We start from the raw sequence: 18,522 nt of genomic DNA, 5'->3' as shown, positions 1-18,522 counted from the left end.
AAAGTTACTATCAAGACACTACCAAGGAATGACCGGTAAGATTTGGCCATTACCTAAATATGGGAAAGAAGAAATAAAAAGGGGTTCCAAGATATCAAGCCCAGGAACAGGAAGAATAATAGCTCCTGTATTAAGTATGATGCACAAACACTCTGCTATGCACTTTATGTATATATTTTCCTCACATCAACCAAATGAGTTAAATATCATTGTTTTCATTTTTAAATGAAGGCATTGAGGCTTAGAAAAAATGCATGATTTGTTCAGGTCAATGAACTAGTGTGTATTAGGGTCAAAGTTTATTTATAAACTCAGATTCCAAAACCATTTACATTTTATAAGTGTGAAAACAGGCCCAGAGGGTTGACAAGTTTGCCTAAAGTTACACAAACAGATAGTAGCAGGACTAAAATAAACTTGGTCTCATATAAAGGGCGAGTGAATAGGGGAAAAGATGAGCAAGTTGGAATAAAGGATATGCTATGATCTGAATGTTCGTGCCTCCCTGAAAAATGCATATATTGGAATCTAACCACCAATGTGATTGTGTATTAGCGCATTCTCACACTGCTATAAAGAATATTCAGATGAATTGGAAGCTATCATTGAAGAAGATGATGGTGAGGGTGGATGGGTAGATACATAACACAACACAGGTAAGAGGAGAATAGAATGACATATATTTAGTTTAAATTAAACTTTTTCACAAACTTTTATAATAGCCTTGATTTTAAAAAGAGGCTACATAAGGTATAGTTTTGTCCCCGTAGACTTAGATGAAAAAAGCAGGAGGACAAATTTATAAAAAGAAGCTGTTAGAGGGAGGCCGAGGCCGGTGGATCACGAGAGATCGAGACCATCCTGGTCAACATGGTGAAACCCCGTCTCTACTAAAAATACAAAAAATTAGCTGTGCATGGTGGCGCGTGCCTGTAATCCCAGCTACTCGGGAGGCTGAGGCAGGAGAATTGCCTGAACCCAGGAGGCGGAGGTTGCGGTGAGCCGAGATCGCACCATTGCACTCCAGCCTGGGTAACAAGAGCAAAACTGCGTCTCGGAAAAAAAAAAAAAAAAAAAAAAAGCGTTTAGAGTATGCCGAATTTCTTTTTTCTTTTTTGTGATAGAGTCGCACTCTGTCGCCAGGCTGGAGTGCAGTGGTGTGATTTTGGCTCACTGCAGCCTCCGCCTCCCGGGTTCAAGTGATTCTCTTGCCTCAGCCTTCCGAGTAGCTGGGACTACAGGCGCACTCCACTACTCCCAGCTAAGTTTTGTGTTTTTAGTAGAGACCTGGGTTTCACCATGTTGGCCAGGATGGTCTCGATCTCTTAATCTCGTGATCTGCCCTTCTTGCCTTCCCAAAGTGCTGGGATTATAGGTGCGAGCCACCGCCCCCAACCAGATTATGCCAAACTCCTATAACACTTGCTACTTCCATTGCAGTTTGGAAATCATACTATTTTCTTTCTAAATAAAGAAAGGGGAAAAAGAAAGTACATCACAAATGTGGAATGTGCTACTACTTGGCTTTACAGTCTCTTGCTTGCATGTCATTGTCATTCCATTGCTGGATCATGAGCTCCTCTATGACAGTAACTATACTGTATTCATATTTATTTTACCCAGAGAACTGATATCTATTAAATATTTAATAATAATTTGTTAAATGATAACTAAAAGAAATTTTCAGTACTGTAAGCTCCATGAAGTAGAGATTCGCTGTTGAATTCTCAGTATCTATCACAGTGCATGACGTAGAAGTTGTTTGGTCAATATTTGTTAAACAAGTTGAATACAAGGCTCTTATAAGTGTATGCTTCCATAAGGTATTTGGAACCCTGAATATACTTTTTAAATTCCAAGTCCTGAAATACTGTTTTGCCACTGTATTTATGTAACTGTGTAAATGCATATTATCATGTGCTGCTGAAGCTAACTACCATTTATGACTTAGTTTTGATGAAGAAAATGTGCTCTGAGTTTAAGTCCGTGATACTAAAAACAAGTTTTTCTCCCTTTGAGTCCTAGAGATTAGGAGGTATATCCTTAGTAGTAGTAATAGAACGGGGTTTCTCAAGCTTGACACTGCTTTTTGGAATGGATAATTATTTCCTGCGCATTGCAGAGTGCTTAGCAGTGTCTCTGGCCTCTATCCACTAGATACCAGCAGCATAGCCCAGTTTTAATAGCCAAAAATGCCTCCAGATGTTGCTAAATGCTGGATGAGGAAACGATTGCTGCTGTTAGTTGAGACTCACTGCAGTAGACAGAGGGCTAAGTATCTGCCCAGGTAAAAGTTCCTTCTTAGGTCAGTTTCTCCTCTACTCCAAATAAAGGATGCTGCCATCTCTTTCCTTATGGAGATAACAGGCAAAGATTCAGGACTTTGGCTCCTTGATCTGAAATTTATTGGCTTAGTAGTGAGTTGAGTGTTATATCAAAGCCTAGAGGAAATAACAGATCAAAAAACCTTTAAAAATAATTTCAAAAATTACTCTTCTTTTCCCCCTACTGAGTAGTGCTGTTAGCCTTTTTTTTTTTTTTTTTTTCCACCTAGTCTTTTCAAAGTCTTTTAACTATTCTGCTTTGGTTTTCCATGCCTGGAAGACGTCGGCAACACATGAATAGTAAATTCTCTGTTGACTGACTGGAACCATTGATGTGCATTGTTTCTGATGTCAAGTTAATGACTTATGAGGCCAGGTACTAGTTCCTTATTCACCCATTTCCCTTGCTTTATCCTTGCTATTCCTGGGCTTTTCTCCTATTAGATCATGTATTAGTCATGGTTGTTCAGAGAAACAGAACCCATAGGATGTGTACAGAGTAGTCCCTTTTTACCCTTGGCTTTGCTTTCTGTGGTTTTAGTTACTTGTAATCAACCATGGTCCAAAAATAGTAAATGCAAAATTCCAGAAATAAATAATTCATCAGTTTTAATTTGTGCCCCTACTGTTGAGAGTAGCATGATAAAATCTCCTGCCATCCTCCTCTGTTCTGCCCAAGACATGAGTCATCCCATTGTGTGGTATATTCATGCTGTACATGCTTCCTAGCTATTAGTCACTTAATAGCCAACTCAGTTATCAGGTCGACAATCATGTACAGCATAGGTAAGGTTTAATATCTGTGGTTTCAGACATCCTCTGGGGGTTTTGGAATGTATCCCCCACAGATAAGTGAGGACTATTGCATAGATATAAGTACAGATATAGGTAGATAGATTTTTTTAAAGGAATTGGCTCATGTGATTATGTGGGCTTGCATGTCTGAATTCTGCAGGGCATACTTGCACACCGGAGATTCAGGGAGTGTTGATATTGCAGCTTTAGTCCCAAGGCATTCTGGAGGCTAAATTCGTTCTTCTGGAGGACCTCAGTCTTTTTCTTATAAGGCCTTTGACTAATTGGATGATAGCTCCCTATGTTGTGGAGGGTTATCTGCTTTATCCAGTCTACTATTTAAATGTTCATCACATCTAAAAAATACCTTCACAGCAACATCTGGACTGGTGTGTCACAACCCAAACATCTGGGTGCCACAACCTAGCCAAGTTAATATAAAATTAATCATCATCACCCTTGAGAGTATCGCCGTCATTAGAGTCGTTCGAACTTGCTTTTTCTTTGTCAACTGTATCCTCCTTTTAGAAGTGTTTTAATGGCATTCTGCTACATTATTATATTTTGACAAGTTAAAGAGGTTGATTTTCTTTATTTTTATGCCCAGGAGTCAATCATTTTGTAGTGTCAATTCAATATGTTGAAATTTGGGTTTTACTGTTATGAAATAATTATCCCTATTATATAGTAATTTCTAGAAATAGTATGAAGTAAAAGCTTTGTGCTAGACCTATGGATTTTGACCTCTTTTACTTGTGAAAGTGAGCTATTTATGCTTTTGTTTAGGCACGTTGAAGAGACATCTCAAAATTTTAGAAGATTAACGAAGGAGCTAAGCATATTCTGTACTTGGGTTTTCCTTTGGTGACGTTAGATATTACCATCTTACTGTCTTTCTTATCCTTGCTAAACCATTTTGTTAACATTACCAGGTACTTTGCAGCAGAAATGTTATCTAGCTGACTGGTGCTGCTGCCACCTGCTTAATACTTTCTTTGAGACAAGTAAGTTTTGAGGTATTTGCCCAGTGGAGTGCAAGAGAATTGAACCAAAAGTTAGCTTGTGTGAATTTTAATCACAGTTCCATCATTTAACTGGGTATAACTCTCAAGCAAGTCATCTCTCCAGTGACTTCATTTCTTCAAAGGAAGACATTATTACTGTAACATCGTCATAGATAGTGCTTGTAATGATTACATAAGATGAGGAAACACTTAGCAGAAAGCCCCGTATAAATGTGATGTAATATTACGACCTTTGGGTATCCTACATTTCTGAGGCGTATGATAAACGGATTGAGTATTCCTAATCCAAAAGTCCAGTGAAATGTTCCCAAGTCCCAAACATTTTGAGCAATGGTATGATGCTCAAATAAAATGCTCTAATGAGCATTTTGAATTTTTATATTAGGGGTACTTGACTGGTACATATTTTTGCAAATATTCCAAAATCTAAAAAAAATCAAAAATAATTCTGGTCCCAAGCATTTTAGATAAGGGATAATCAACCTATATTAAGATAACCAATAGCTTTTTGAGAAAATTTTGATGCAAGCTTAATTAAAATGTACATATGCATCCTATAGTTTCTTAAACTGTTCTGTTTTTTTTTTTTTTTTTTTTTTTGAGACAGAGTTTTGCTCTTCTGCCCAGGTTGGAGTACAATGGTATGATCTCGCTAACTGCAACCTCCACCTCCCGGGTTCAAGCGATTCTCCTGCCTGAGCCTCCCAAGTGACTGAGGCTGCAGGTGCACACCACCATGCCTGGCTAACTTTCGTATTTTTAGTAGAGACAGAGTTTCACCATGTTGTCTAGGCTTGTCTCGAACTCTTGACCTAAGATGATCCGCCCACCTTGGCCTCCCAAAGTGTTGGGATTACAGGCATGATCCACCAGACCTGGCCAAACTGTTCTCTTTCTTACAAAGTGTTGTGATAGAGATTCAAACCAGGAAAGTAAATAAGGAATAGTGAGTGGAGAATGACAGGATAATTCATGGTAAAATATTAAGTTAATATATTTTTCAAATTTTGAGGAGGTGTCATTGTGACATTTTATTAGAGTTAATTTGTAAAGATACTATTATTTGCCTATTTATTTCAGAGAAATTGTGAAAATTTTCAGCATTTTTATATTGCTTTAATAAGTAAATAGGGTGTTTGCAGTTTAATTTTAGTTATTCTTTTTCTGCAGAATTTTACATAGGTATTACAGGAATAACCGAAGCAGTTAAAGAGATCACACTGGAAAACAAGGTACTGGTTAATTAATTATATTAGTGGAGAATTTTGGTGGGGGGATTATCTGCTTGCTCACTGGTAGATGCTAATGATATATTAACATTTAAATTTTGTAGCTTAAATAGTCCCATAAGCAATTTAATCATTCTCTGTATTTTCTTCAACTACTGGTAATTCGGGTTTTATTTGTTTTTGAAAATTTGAAAGCAAACTTTAGCTTGCATCATTCAAATTTATGACATTTTGAATGAATAGAGGCTTAGTCAAGTTTTACTGCATGACTTATGGGGGTAAAACATATAATTGGGTAGTTTTTCTGCATGGGAATTTTGAGTCATTTTAGGCTGTTGTAGGTATTCCATTAGCTTTTCATTTCTCAGAGCGATCAATTGCAGTTGTCTTCCTGTTTTTATACACCTGTAGTTGTTTGCAATGATATGAAAAATCATGTAAAATCTTTTCATCCTTGTCTTAATTATTTTTTTAACAGTCAAGTCACTTAGAGGATACTATTTGGATGAAATAATTGTGTTCCTAGTCTTATGACACATTTGCTACTGTGTTTTGTTATTTGGATTTTTCAGGATTTGTAACTGGGGCATAACAGAAAGTGATAGAAACTAAAAGGTTTTTTTTCATGTATAATTTTATCCTTTTAGATTCAGTTCTTTGGCCTGAGAGTTCATCATTTTGAAATTTGACTTTTTGAAGTATTTGAATGATTTAAGGAAAAATCACACAAATTGCTCTGCTGTTTCAAAGATCTTGTTTACCCTGGCCATTACTATATATGCTTCAGACATTGGGAATGATAAATGGCAGAGTAGCATAGATAGTAGGGTTTTTCTCGGACAGGCTTGTGGTAATTCCTTTAATAATTTTTATCAGCCGGGCATGGTGGCTCATGCCTGTAATTTCCAGCACTTTGGGAGGCCAAGGCAGGGGGATCATGAGGTCAGGAGTTCGAAACCAGCCTGACCAACATGGTGAAACTGTCTCTACTAAAAATACAAAAATTAGCCCGGTGTGGTAGCGTGCACCTGTAATCCCAGCTACTCAGGGGGCTGAGGCAGGAGAATTGCTTGAACTGGTAGTCTGAGGTTGCAGTGAGCTGAGATCATGTCACTGCACTCCAGCCTGGGTGATGGAATGAGACTCTGTCTAAAAATAATAATAATAATAATAATTTTTATAACAGTGCTTAGAATTATTGCCATCCAAATACAAGTATTAATTTTGGTTGGCAATTTCTATTGTATTTTACTTTATCAAGTATAAATATCACCAGTTTTAAATGTTTTCTTAATGGTTAATTTGTTAGATATTAGCTCATCTAATAATTGCTCAAACACTCAGACAGTCTTGTGATTTCAATTTTGGGTGTAAGAATGATTTAAGTTTTAAACATATGACAAGTTTCTAGTAGTAATTAAAACCACCCCTAATTTTCAGAATATTAATTTTTTGAAAACGATAGCCATATGTTAGCCCTATCGTTGGTAGTACTGTTTTTTTCACTCTAGAGCTAATATAGTTTAGAAATTGAACGGAAATCTTGTGCATTTAAGAACTTTAAAGTCTGATAACCTGCCTAATTCGGCTAGGCTATTGTTAACAAATTAGAACATCATAGTGCTTGATTTACATTTTAGCTTATAATATATTTGATTTATAAATATGTACACTTTTCCCCTTAAATTTAAGTTCACAGGTTAATATAATTCTGAACTATTTTTCTAATACTAACGAATTGATTAACTAAAAATACTGTTTCATTAGAAGTGCAACTGGAAATTACTTTTAAATAGTTAGCTTAGATGACTCTTACTGCTCCCATAATAACCTTTGTTAGTTCCAGTCACAGCACTTAGCACATTACTTTTAATGATTGGAATGTGAATTCATTATTTCCACTGGAGTTTGAGTTTCCTGTGGATAAGAACTGCCTTGTCCTTCTCATTTTCACAGTGGTTACCACTATGCTAGCACACGGGTGCTCAGTGTTTGAATTCATGAATATATTTAAGTGATTTTAAATATAATTAATATTTTTGACACTAATTTATAGTGTCGAAGGACACTATAAAGCTTCAAGATTGCTCAGCACTGTGTGAAGAGGAAGAAGAGGAAGATGAAGGAGAAGCTGCTGATATGGAAGGTATTCCTCTCCTGATTTGCTTCAATTCCACTGGAATATTGATTTTAGAATATTTGTAATTTATGTGGATTAAAAATTCTTCATTGATATGTAAATTTAGCATTCAGCAGCCTAGGGTGTATTTTATATATATTTAGTTTATACATTTCATTAGCATAAAACCTATCTTGATCTTGGACTCTTCTGTTTTACTCAGAACATACTCTTGAACAACATCATTTTTATTGGAATAACTATGAGTGATAAATGTTTAACATTGGGTAGAGCTGCAAGATAATAATTCCTAACCTAATTATTTCAGAGCAGAATGAAGTTTGCTTATGCATTTTGTATTTTCTTTTTCCTCTTTGATAGCATCTTTCTATTAAAACCTGAAGATAGTGAGTTTTAATGGAGCCTTTTGAACTACACAGAATCCTCTCAGTTTCCAAGATTCTGAAAAGACCTATTCCAGAGGTGTCAGTTGAGAATAACTGCATCAGTGAATCGTTGTTACAAGAGATAGACACCCGCTATAACAGAGCAGTATGGGTCTGTGAGCACTTGATTATTCAGCTTTATATTTTATGAGCATGATAATCTTTTTCAATGCATATGAAACCTCAGATATTTAAAAGCAGGTGAAAAAATTGCTATCACCAGGGTGACCTCTTTGGTAAATCCAGTTTATCTTTATTACACTTAGCTTTTCTGCATTATTTGATTCTGTTACCTGTATCTTCCTTGGTTTCTATAACATTGGGTTTTCTTCCTCACTCTTTCTTCTAGTCATCTTCTGTGATTCTTTCTCTTTTGCTCAGCTATAAAATGTTACTGTTTCATGGGGTTCCTTTCTCTTTTTCTCCTTACTCTCGATACTCCTGGTTTTTGTCTATTCTTGCAGCTTCTGTAATGGCATTCTGTAGTCTGGCATGAAAACTTGTGCAACAGGAAAGACAGTGTATAAATTACATCCAATACTTTGCAAGAGTTTAAATATATTTATATATGTAAATAGAGTACAAGTGTAAGAAGTTGGAAAAAGAAAAGGAATATGAAAAAAGGACAGGTATTAAGGCTGTAAGGCAACTGAATCCCAAAAATCCATAGACTTTGGGTGAGATGGATTATGTTTTGTAGCATTCAGAAGTAGAAGATGCTGCCAAGTAGAGCTGAAGCACCATAATGACAAGTGATGCTTGCTGGACCAAAAGTACATTTCTGTTTGTTTTCAAAATTACTTTCGATTCCCCATGAAACCTAGCTATATCGGTTCTTCAATTTTAGTGAGATTCTTGTCCTCGTTTTCCTGGCAAACTGCTATTCCTTAAGGAAATCTGAATGAGTTACTTGTAACCAGAATTGATCACAGCAACCTCACATACCATCTGTATGCTGGGGACTTCCATATCGAATCCTCCAGCCCAGATATTCTCAACTTCAGATTTATTTGTTCAGTTCCATTTGCACCAGGATGTCTCAAAGTTGTCAGAAACTGAACTCATCACCTTCTTGCACAAATACTGTTTCTGGATTTCATCTGTATCTGAATAGCACAGCTGACTAAGTTGGGATGGTGGGATGGTATAGAACCCTTGGAGTAAAGCACTGTTTTCAAAATACAAGCTGTGGGATTGCCTTAAATATCTGATATCCGTTTAGTATGTTTATTATATTTCCCCAGATCAAGTTAAAAAAATTGCTATATGTGTAATTTTGCTGAACAGTAGTATTGATGGTATCTAATATAAAGGTAGTTTTCATTTATTGAACAAATTCTTACTGGGCAGTACAGTATTTATCAGGTATTGTCCTTGGTGTTGGAAATAAAGCAGTAGATATGATCTCATGGAATTTATATTCTAATCAGTGGAGACAAAAATAAATACGCAAAATATATACCATATTAGATAGTTGTAAGTGTTAAGGGAAAAATAAAGGAGGAAAGGGGATAGAGAATCTTGGATCGGAATGAGTGTTGCAATTTTCAAATAATTTGGTCAAGAAAAACCCAATTGAAAGTACACACCATTTGAATAAAGCCTGGAAGGAAGTGAATGGAACTATTTAGGTATGTGAGGGAAGAGTGCAAAGGTCCTGAGGTGGGAACATGTATGACTTATGAAAAATACACACCCTACAGTATTTAGTCAAGAGAGGAGAGAAGGGAGAATAGGAAAGGGTAGAGTCAGAGAGGTAACCAGGGACCAGATTCTATAAGGCCTTGACACAACTCACAGTGAGACAAGCCATTAAAGGGGTTTTTATTCCCCCAAGTAGAGGAGCAACATGATTTAACATTTCAACAGAATCACTGTACAGTGGGGAGAATAGCTGAAGGGGAAAGGGACAACAGGAGGCTGTTTCAATAATCTAGGCAAGACATGACTGTGGCTTGGGCTGGGGTTGTAATATTGGTAGTGATGAGAAACAGTAAAATCGTGGAATATTTTGAGAGTTGAGCCAAAGAGATTTGCTGCTAGATTGGATGTTGTAGGTGAGGGGCAGAGTAGTCAAGGGGGACTCCAAGGTTTTTGACCTGAGCTTTTAGAAAGATACCATTAACTGAGAAGAGGAAAAATGGAAAGAGTGATTGGCTTTGGAGAGGGAGTCAGGAACTCAGTTTTAGACACGTGATATTTGCAGTGTTAATTAGTTATCCAGTGGAGACGTAAACAATTAAATATCCAAGTCTGCAGGCAGGGAATACATTTGTAAAAGTCATCAATGTTTAAAGTTCTTGAGTCTGGATGAAATTGTTACAGAAATAAGTGAGGATAGGGAGAGACACGGTCCAGAAACAGCCCGTGGTTACTGCAGCCCTTGGTTTTATGGTTCTTTTTAAAGTAGAGGCGATGAAGAGGAACCAGCATAGAAGATATTGAAGCGGCAGTTAGTGATGTGGGAGAAAAGCTAGGGAAATATTTTAAAAGCCGAGGAAAGAAAGTGTTCCAAGGAGAAGGGACTAAATCATGCCAGATATTCCTGACCGGTCAGTTAAGATGAAAACTGGGAATTCACCACTGGATTCAGCAAAGAGGAGGTCACTGATGACTTTAATGAACAGGTTTATGCAGTTATAGGAGTAGCCTTGCTTACACTGTGGAGCCACTGAGGACTCTACCATATTATTATGTCAAGCCTTAAATATGCTGACTTTCTCTGAGCTTTTGCCTTTGCAAGTATAGAATTAGCTCACTTCTATCTATTCGGTATCTTCAGTTAAAAACAAAGGCAAAACCCCAGTTTTTGAATGATGTTATGAACTAATACATAAATTGGTTTAGGGAATTTTCTTGAACTTGATTAATCTTTTGTTGCTTTCTATAACAAAATATGAAGAGAGTGGATTGTTGGAAACAGATGAGGTTAGTAAATTGAGTTTTCTTTAATTTTTAATGAATGAACTTGGGAATTCATGTTCTTAGTAATATATTGATCTTTCAAGGAAATTCTAATTTGTTCATTTATAGCATATAAAATTTAGCTTTGAGTTCCAAGTTCATTTACTCGTAAGAAAACAAAATATAGAATGAAAAAGATAGGTTTTCTAAAATGTCACATTCAGACTGATTTAATGGTTGTAAATTTTCCTTTTATTATTTGCCAGGCTACCCTAGATACCAGGAAAATAGTAGAAGCTTGTAAAGCCGAAACCGATGCTGGCAGCGAAGATGCTATTTTGCAAACCAGAACTTAACGACCTTTACATCACTTATGATAAATATAACCAGACTCCACGATTATGGTTATTTGGCTATGATGAGGTAAAAATTAAGAGCATTAGATTTTAACATCAATATTTTACATTGTTGAATTTATTCTTCAGTAGCCTCATGGGTATTTATTGCAGTGTTTGAATTTTAGAAATCATTTGTTTTACAGCTTTATGATTAATGTTGAACTTGATTCTTATTTTGAATGAACTGTGAATTATTCAGTGTAACAACAGTAATGCTAAAACTTAAACAGAAATAATCTGTTACATATTTCTTGACCTCTAAGTTTATGAGTTCAAAATGTGAGGGAAATTTAACTTGGTATATTTTATTAAATTTTATTTTGGATTACATCAGATGGATATATAGGCATTTACAGAATGATCCTGCCACATATGAAGAGAGTGGATTGATGCATTTTTTCCCTTAAGACAGAAAACTCAGATACTTAATTGAATTAAAGGATAATTGATATAAGATCAACTTGTTTAATCTGTCATTCTTATGACCATACATGGGAAACAAAAAAAAACAAAATCAGTCTAAGAGATGAGTTGCAAACTTATAAAATGTTTAGACAGCCACAAATGTGCTGTCACAGAGCTTGGCTGTGACTCCTTCTCTCTCCCTCCTTTGATATTAATAAATTGTAAAATTTCCCAGAAATCATCCTAAATAGTCTAGAATTCTAAATTGCAAGTGATGTGAGATGGAGAACTAAATATATTATATAACTTGAGATTTAGGCTAAGATAGTAATTTCCAAGCATTTTTAATACTTTCAACAACGGCAGCCTTTAACAGTTACATGTATGAAGACATCAGTCAAGAGCATGTGAAGAAAACAGTGACCATTGAAAATCACCCTCATCTCCCACCACCTCCCATGTGTTCAGTTCACCCATGCAGGTCTGTGTATGTAGAGACAAATATATTTTTTGGTGTGTTTATTCATTTCATGGATTTCTTACTTGAGAATTTGTAAACATGAAACCCTAACAGAAAAAATTTTTACTTAATAAGCAAACAGAATTATCTCTTGTCCTCCTTAGAAATCTTCTTGTGCTTAAATAAAAATGAAAGGGGTAAAAAACTCATCAATTTATTTTAAAATTAATACATTCAGAATGTTTTGTTCTTTGTGGGTGTTTAATTATAGAATGGATGGATCTTTGTGATTTTACTATACTTGTTAGCTTCAGAACAGTTTGAAAGATCCCGTTTTTGACTCAGAAATAGTCATCATTTAGATATAGTTTGCTGTGTTATGACTATGTCTTTCTGTGAATGTAGACTCCAGAGTTAAACCTGTGCTTTTTCTATGTGAACTATTTGCTTTCTCTTATTGATTAGTGAAGGGAGATGTTTGTATGTATGTTCTTCAGTTGAGAGCTCTTCAGCCTTAGCAAGTCAAGTGCATTTTATAAGTTGGGATTTTCTTTGTATCAATGTCTTTTCACAGAGCCAAATATCTGAAGTTGAGCCTATATACATGATTTGTTCAGAATTTTTCTTAAAACAAGAAGTTATTACATGCTCATTTCTTTAGGTTGATTATTTCTAATAGGTAACTTTCACAGTTGACTGGAAAATACTGGTAACATACTAGTAATGTTGTTTTTCAGTGAAACTCAGATTCTCTTGACCAGTTAGGTGAAACATTTCTTTTTTTCTTCCCTCCAGTTAAAAACGACCTTTAATATTTTCTCCTCACGTTCTGCGACACCTTTACTCTCAAACTTTAATCCCATGGAAGACCTTGCTCTTTTTTTTTCAGTTTCATGTCTGAAACGTTAATCATGATAAGTATGAAAAATAATTTAGGAGTTGTCAGTTTTAGTTCTTAATTATCTAATTGAAAAGGTTTTCAGTTTTGAGAGTTTTTTTGTTGATTACTCTTATAGTTTAAGATCTTGGGATGATGCTTGTTAAACTGAAGCATATCGCTTTCTGAGGTGTAAATTTCATTCAGTTGGAAAAATAGTTTAACTGGTAAGTATGTTAAACATTTTAATAAAATAGATGACTATATTACAGAATGAGATATAAATATTTCAAAAAATCTGAGTCCCTATAAAGTAAAACTTGAAGAATATTTTGGTTCTCTCCATGGGCTACCTCAGATTGTGCCTTCTAGGCTGATACTTTCACTCTTATATTCTAAGTGACTGCCTCTGTCAAGAAGGATATGGTCAAAAACTGAAGCAGCATTATTTAAGCCAGGTTATGTTGAAAAGACTTCGTTTAAAAATTGTCTTTTTCTTGGTTTCTGTGCCTAGATACTAATTTTGATGTCACTCTCTTCTATGGCACTGGAGAGATACCAGTTAGCCATGAAAAGATATGTAGATAGGACAAAACTTCACATAAATAAATGCCTTTCTTCTTATAAGCGAAAATAATATTTTTACATAGAATTCAATAAATTTTAGAATACCCAATAGGACAAAGAAACAAATACAACCTCTTAACTCTGACCAATCAGCTTTTCTTAAACCCTGTCAGTTTTGGCTTATTCTCAGCTAAATAAACAGCCCAAATCACAAGATTATAGGTACTTCTTTGCTTTTTTGTTCAACTGATACCATGTGGCTTATTAAAAAATTTGCATGGCATGGCTTCTTTTTGTTTCATAGAGAAAACAGCTGCCATTCCACTTTTATCTCCTAGCATGATTTCCCTTTCTCTGGTTTTCTGCCTTCCTTATCTGTCCCAATTATCAGAACACTAACTAATGCCATTGTGTTTGCTGGGACTACCCGAGCATTCTAAGATTGCCCCCTCCCCAGTAAACCTGTTTGCATGGCATAACAATCTATAAATTGTGTTTCAGATGTGATGGGGAGGTATTTTATAATTTAACAATTTTAATAAATATTTTATAGTTATTGGGGAGTGGTAGGGGAGATAGTTTATAATATAACTATTATATGTTAAAATTAATTCACTGACAGTAACAAGGTTGCTTTCTTTACAAATGAAAAACGTGTCTTTTCTATTTTGATCTAATCAGTCTATATTAACGATTTTTTTCTAGGCATGCTGAGGTGATGAAGAAAATCATTGAGACTGTTGCAGAAGGAGGGGGAGAACTTGGAGTTCATATGTATCCTTCACTGTGTGTTGATTGTGGCAAAATGGCCCTTAGGATTTTTTTTTTTTTGAGAAATTTAGTGTAATCTTAATGACATAGTACCTATAACTTGTTTTAACTTCGCATATCTGAAAACCCTAGTAGACATCTTTAATTTCTTTAGAAAGTGTTATATTGTGAAAGTTATGCTTTGCTTATTTGGTTAGAATATGTCCCCATGTGGAGCAGTAGCTCAGCCTTATTACAGAGGTAACTACTAATTTAGAATAAGAACATGAGTATCTTTTTCTTACATATATTTCCAATTTAACATGTTACAAGAAATGTACTTTCCTATCAGGTAAAAGTAAAATTAGGTTGTATCAATCTGAGATCTCTGAAGCAAATAATACAACTTAAATAAATAGGTTAATTAAAGAGTAATGTACTACATGAAGTACTTTAGATATTCTTAAAATATAGCACGTTCATTTTCTCAAGACAGTAGCACCTGTCTTATATCTTACTATAGTTTTCCACTCAGTTTTCTTGGATTGACAGAAGTAATAAATTCAAGTTAATGCCCAGGCAAACTGTTGGATCCTGAAGTACATGTATTCATAGCATGGATTAATCAAAAGCAGTCAAAATCAATGATATAGATGCCAGAGAGCTTGAATTCGTTTGATGCTAGGTTGATACTTGACTTGGTGGTGGTTTCTGCTACTGTTAGATTAGATGTGGAAACTCAGACTGAGGGGTCACCACCGTCTTGAAGCTACAGATAACCTAGGCTTTGCTAATAAAATGTGTCCCTATAAGAAGAACTTTGGACTGATTTGATGTTAAAACAAACCAAAAACTTCCAGTCCACACCACATTTACTCCTGAAGTCCAATTATGTATAAGCGGCACTATGCTGGATGCTGGATGAACATAGAAGACGTTTCATAATTTTATTAAAGACAGTCCAGTAGAGCAGAGTCCTTGACAAATGCATATATTAACCTAGAATCCGTTTAATATAAAGGGTTTTCATATTAGTTCTCTCAGTGCTTCCGTGAGAAAAACAGCCTGAGGTTATGATTGCTGGGGGAGCATATCACAGAGGTTATGTCTTCCTCATTGCATTTAGTACTATTGAGTCTGTGGTACTTAGTTAAGGTAGTATCTGCTAGGTTTCTTTACTCTGTGTAGTTCATATTTATTCCTTTCCATTGTTAGAAGTGAGTCATTAAGTCTATGGAAGTTTATAGCCACAAGAACAAAGAATTGCTTTCTGGAGAAACCACCACAGCAGCAATTAGTAAATTTTGGGAGAGATATTTTGAGGTAATATAAATACCAGTTCCTCATTGAAGTGCTTTCATAGTCTTTATTCCGCCTCATTTTCTGACATAACTCTAGCAAACTTATAAATAAGAAAGGAGCCTTAGTAAAGGACTACATTTTATACTCATTTAAACATGGATAGCTTTGTCTCTATTTTTATGTCAAAGTAATTGTGCTTATATGAATACCTGCTCATTAAGAAATTTCAAATTCACACATTAGAATGAGTGGTCAGGTAGTCTTAAAGAGCCTAATGTTAAATAGACACAGATTTTCATAGTTGAATTTTTTGTTAAAGATTTTGTCTTTCTTTTGAGAGATTAATGGCTTAATAAAATGGACACATATAACATGGGCTTAAAACATAGAGCTATTTACAAATCTTATTTTCCTTAGCTAAAAACTTTTAGGTGTCTTCTTATTTTTTTGAAATTTGTACAAGCTGTCATTAGAGCAATAAAATATGACTACACAAGACACTTCACAATGTAATGAAGAGAGCATCAAATGTATCCTAATTATTGGTTCTGATTAAAAAAAAATTAGCCCATAGATGTGACCATTAACCATACTCATCAATATATACAGTTTCTCTAATAAAGAACTTACATGTTTATGCGTTAAATAAAAATATGTGCCACTATCAGCCTTATTTGTTTAATAAAAATCAATGTAAAGAGAGTTTTTCTTGCTTCTTATGGAAAGATTATGATTTGATTTCCCCTAAATAGCAATTCTTTTAAGCGAAGACGTGTCTCATACAGAATGATGAGAGAGTGTTTTTGGTTCACATTTATGAGGAAGGTATTAAGTGTGTAATAGTGTCAAAACTAGGATTAGAAAATGATGCATGCTAGACTGTCTTCACTTCTTTCTCTTCTTGGCTCCTATTGTTTTCTTTTCCCTTTTCCTGTCTGCTAATAGTTAATATTTATGAAGCACTTACTGTGTGCCAGGAAATACTCTAAGTGTTGTTACTTATCATGTTTCCTGATGAAGTTGATAGCACCAAAATGATTTTTTATTAAGGATTTGGAAATATTTCTTCTATTGTGATTGCCAGTGGAATACTAGAATTTAAAGGGATAAGTTTGTTCTGTCATGTCAGTTTATAGATCTGGGTATAGGAGTTTATAAAGGCAAGTCTTCTGCTCTGGAATACATACTGCAAGCCAAGGAGGAAAACCCAGGCCCTTTATTCCCTTTACACCACTACATGTCTCTCATTTTTGTTCTTGCAGTAGTCTGCACAAAGTCGAATGGCTAATCTCATCTATAGTTTTGTTTTATTTTCTCCTCATCATTGAACTTCGGTTCAGTAAATATATTATGAAAGTTAAAAAAAAAACGAAAAAGAAAAAAGAATTAATCTTTGCTTTCTGGAGAAACCACCACAGCAGCAATTAGTAAATTTTGGGAGATACATTTTGAGGTAATGTAAATACCAGTTTCTCATTAAAGTTTCACCTAGTAATTTTAGCAATTTTAGCATCACCAATGAATCTTGCCTGAAACAATTATTACTGTAGTGTTGTACTGGTATGCCTATTCTTTTCCTTATATCTCTTTTTTTATTATTGTTTTGGAGACAGAATCTTGCTCTGTCACTCAGGAGTGCAGTGGTGTAATCTCAGTGCACTGCAACCTCCACCTCCCTGGTTCAAGTGATTCTCGTGCCTCAGCCTCACAAGTAACTGGGATTACAGGCATGTGCCACCATGCTTGGCTAGTTTTTGTATTACAAAATTTTGTAAATTTTGTATTTTTAGTAGAGATGTTTTTGAACTCCTGGCCTCAAGTAATCTGCCGGCCTCAGTGTCCCAAAGTGTTGGGTTTACAGGTGTGAGCCACCATACCTGGCCTTCACCCCACTTTGGTTATTGTAGTAAACCTTGAAATAGCATAGTATGAGCCCTCCAACAATTGTTTTGGCTATTCTAGTTTCTTTGCCTTTTTATATAAATTTTAGAATCAGCTTGCTGGCATTTTGATTGTAATTGCCTTTAATCTGTAGATGAAGTAAGGGAGAATTTACATCTTAACAACATTGAGTCTTCAAATTTGTAAATAGAATATATCTCTCCATTTATTTAGATTTTTAAAATTCCTTTCTTCATGTACATATTTTATTAGATTTATATAAACCTAAGTACTTTGAGTTTTTTTGTGCCATAATGTTCGTTTTTGTGTTTTAAATTCCAGCTCTTTGGTCCTTATATATAAGAATACAATTGACTTTCATATACTGACTGACCTGGTATCCTTGAACCTTGGTAAAGTTATTTTTAATTCTAGTACTTAGTTATAAATTCTTTTAGATTTTCTACATAGACAATTATGTCTCCTGCAAATATAGACAGTTTTACTTCTTTCTATTTGCTTTTTCTGGCCTCACTGGACTTTCTAGGAATTCCAGTATAGTGTTAAGTAGGAGTGATAACAGGTGACATCTTTGCCTAGTTTTTTATCTTGGAGAAATTGAGTTTTTCACTAGTAAGTAGAGCGCTAGCTGTAGCTTTTTTTAGATGCCTTCTGTTAAGGAAGTTCCCCTCAAATTCCAGTTTGCTGAGAGTTTTTTATCATGAATGTTGAACTTTTCCAAATTGTTTTATAGTCATTAAACTTTAGTGCATTAATTTGGTGAATCACATTGACTATTGACATAGCCTTGCATTGCTTGAATGAACCCTGTAGTTTCATTTTTATATCTTGCTGGATTTGATTTTAAAATTTGGTGGGGGGTGATTTTTGCATTTGCATTCATTAGGGATGCTGGGCTGATTTCTTCTAATGTCTTTGTCTGATTTCAGCTAGAATAATGCCTTATAATATGAGTTGAGAAGTGTGTGTTTCTCTTTTATTTTCTGGAAGAGGTTGTATAGAAGTCAAATTATCCAGTA

The 18,522-nt window shown here is 35.0% G+C and overlaps 1 pseudogene across 1 annotated transcript; it reads left to right on the top strand.

Moving 5' to 3' along the window:
- Positions 1-28: 28 nt before the first annotated feature.
- LOC128929695 (ubiquitin-like-conjugating enzyme ATG3) lies at positions 29-16,250 on the top strand (annotated as a pseudogene). The gene is made up of 9 exons (XR_013527767.1): positions 29-35; positions 579-656; positions 5,327-5,376; positions 7,438-7,519; positions 10,832-10,866; positions 11,109-11,265; positions 11,985-12,126; positions 14,255-14,323; positions 16,033-16,250. The product of XR_013527767.1 is annotated as a ubiquitin-like-conjugating enzyme ATG3 (transcript).
- Positions 16,251-18,522: the final 2,272 nt, after the last annotated feature.

This window comes from Callithrix jacchus, chromosome 15 (genome assembly GCF_049354715.1).
Source record: "Callithrix jacchus isolate 240 chromosome 15, calJac240_pri, whole genome shotgun sequence".
NCBI classification, from domain to species: domain Eukaryota; kingdom Metazoa; phylum Chordata; class Mammalia; order Primates; family Cebidae; genus Callithrix; species Callithrix jacchus.
Note: the sequence above shows the minus strand (reverse complement) of the source record. Positions and strands in the feature narration are given on the sequence as shown.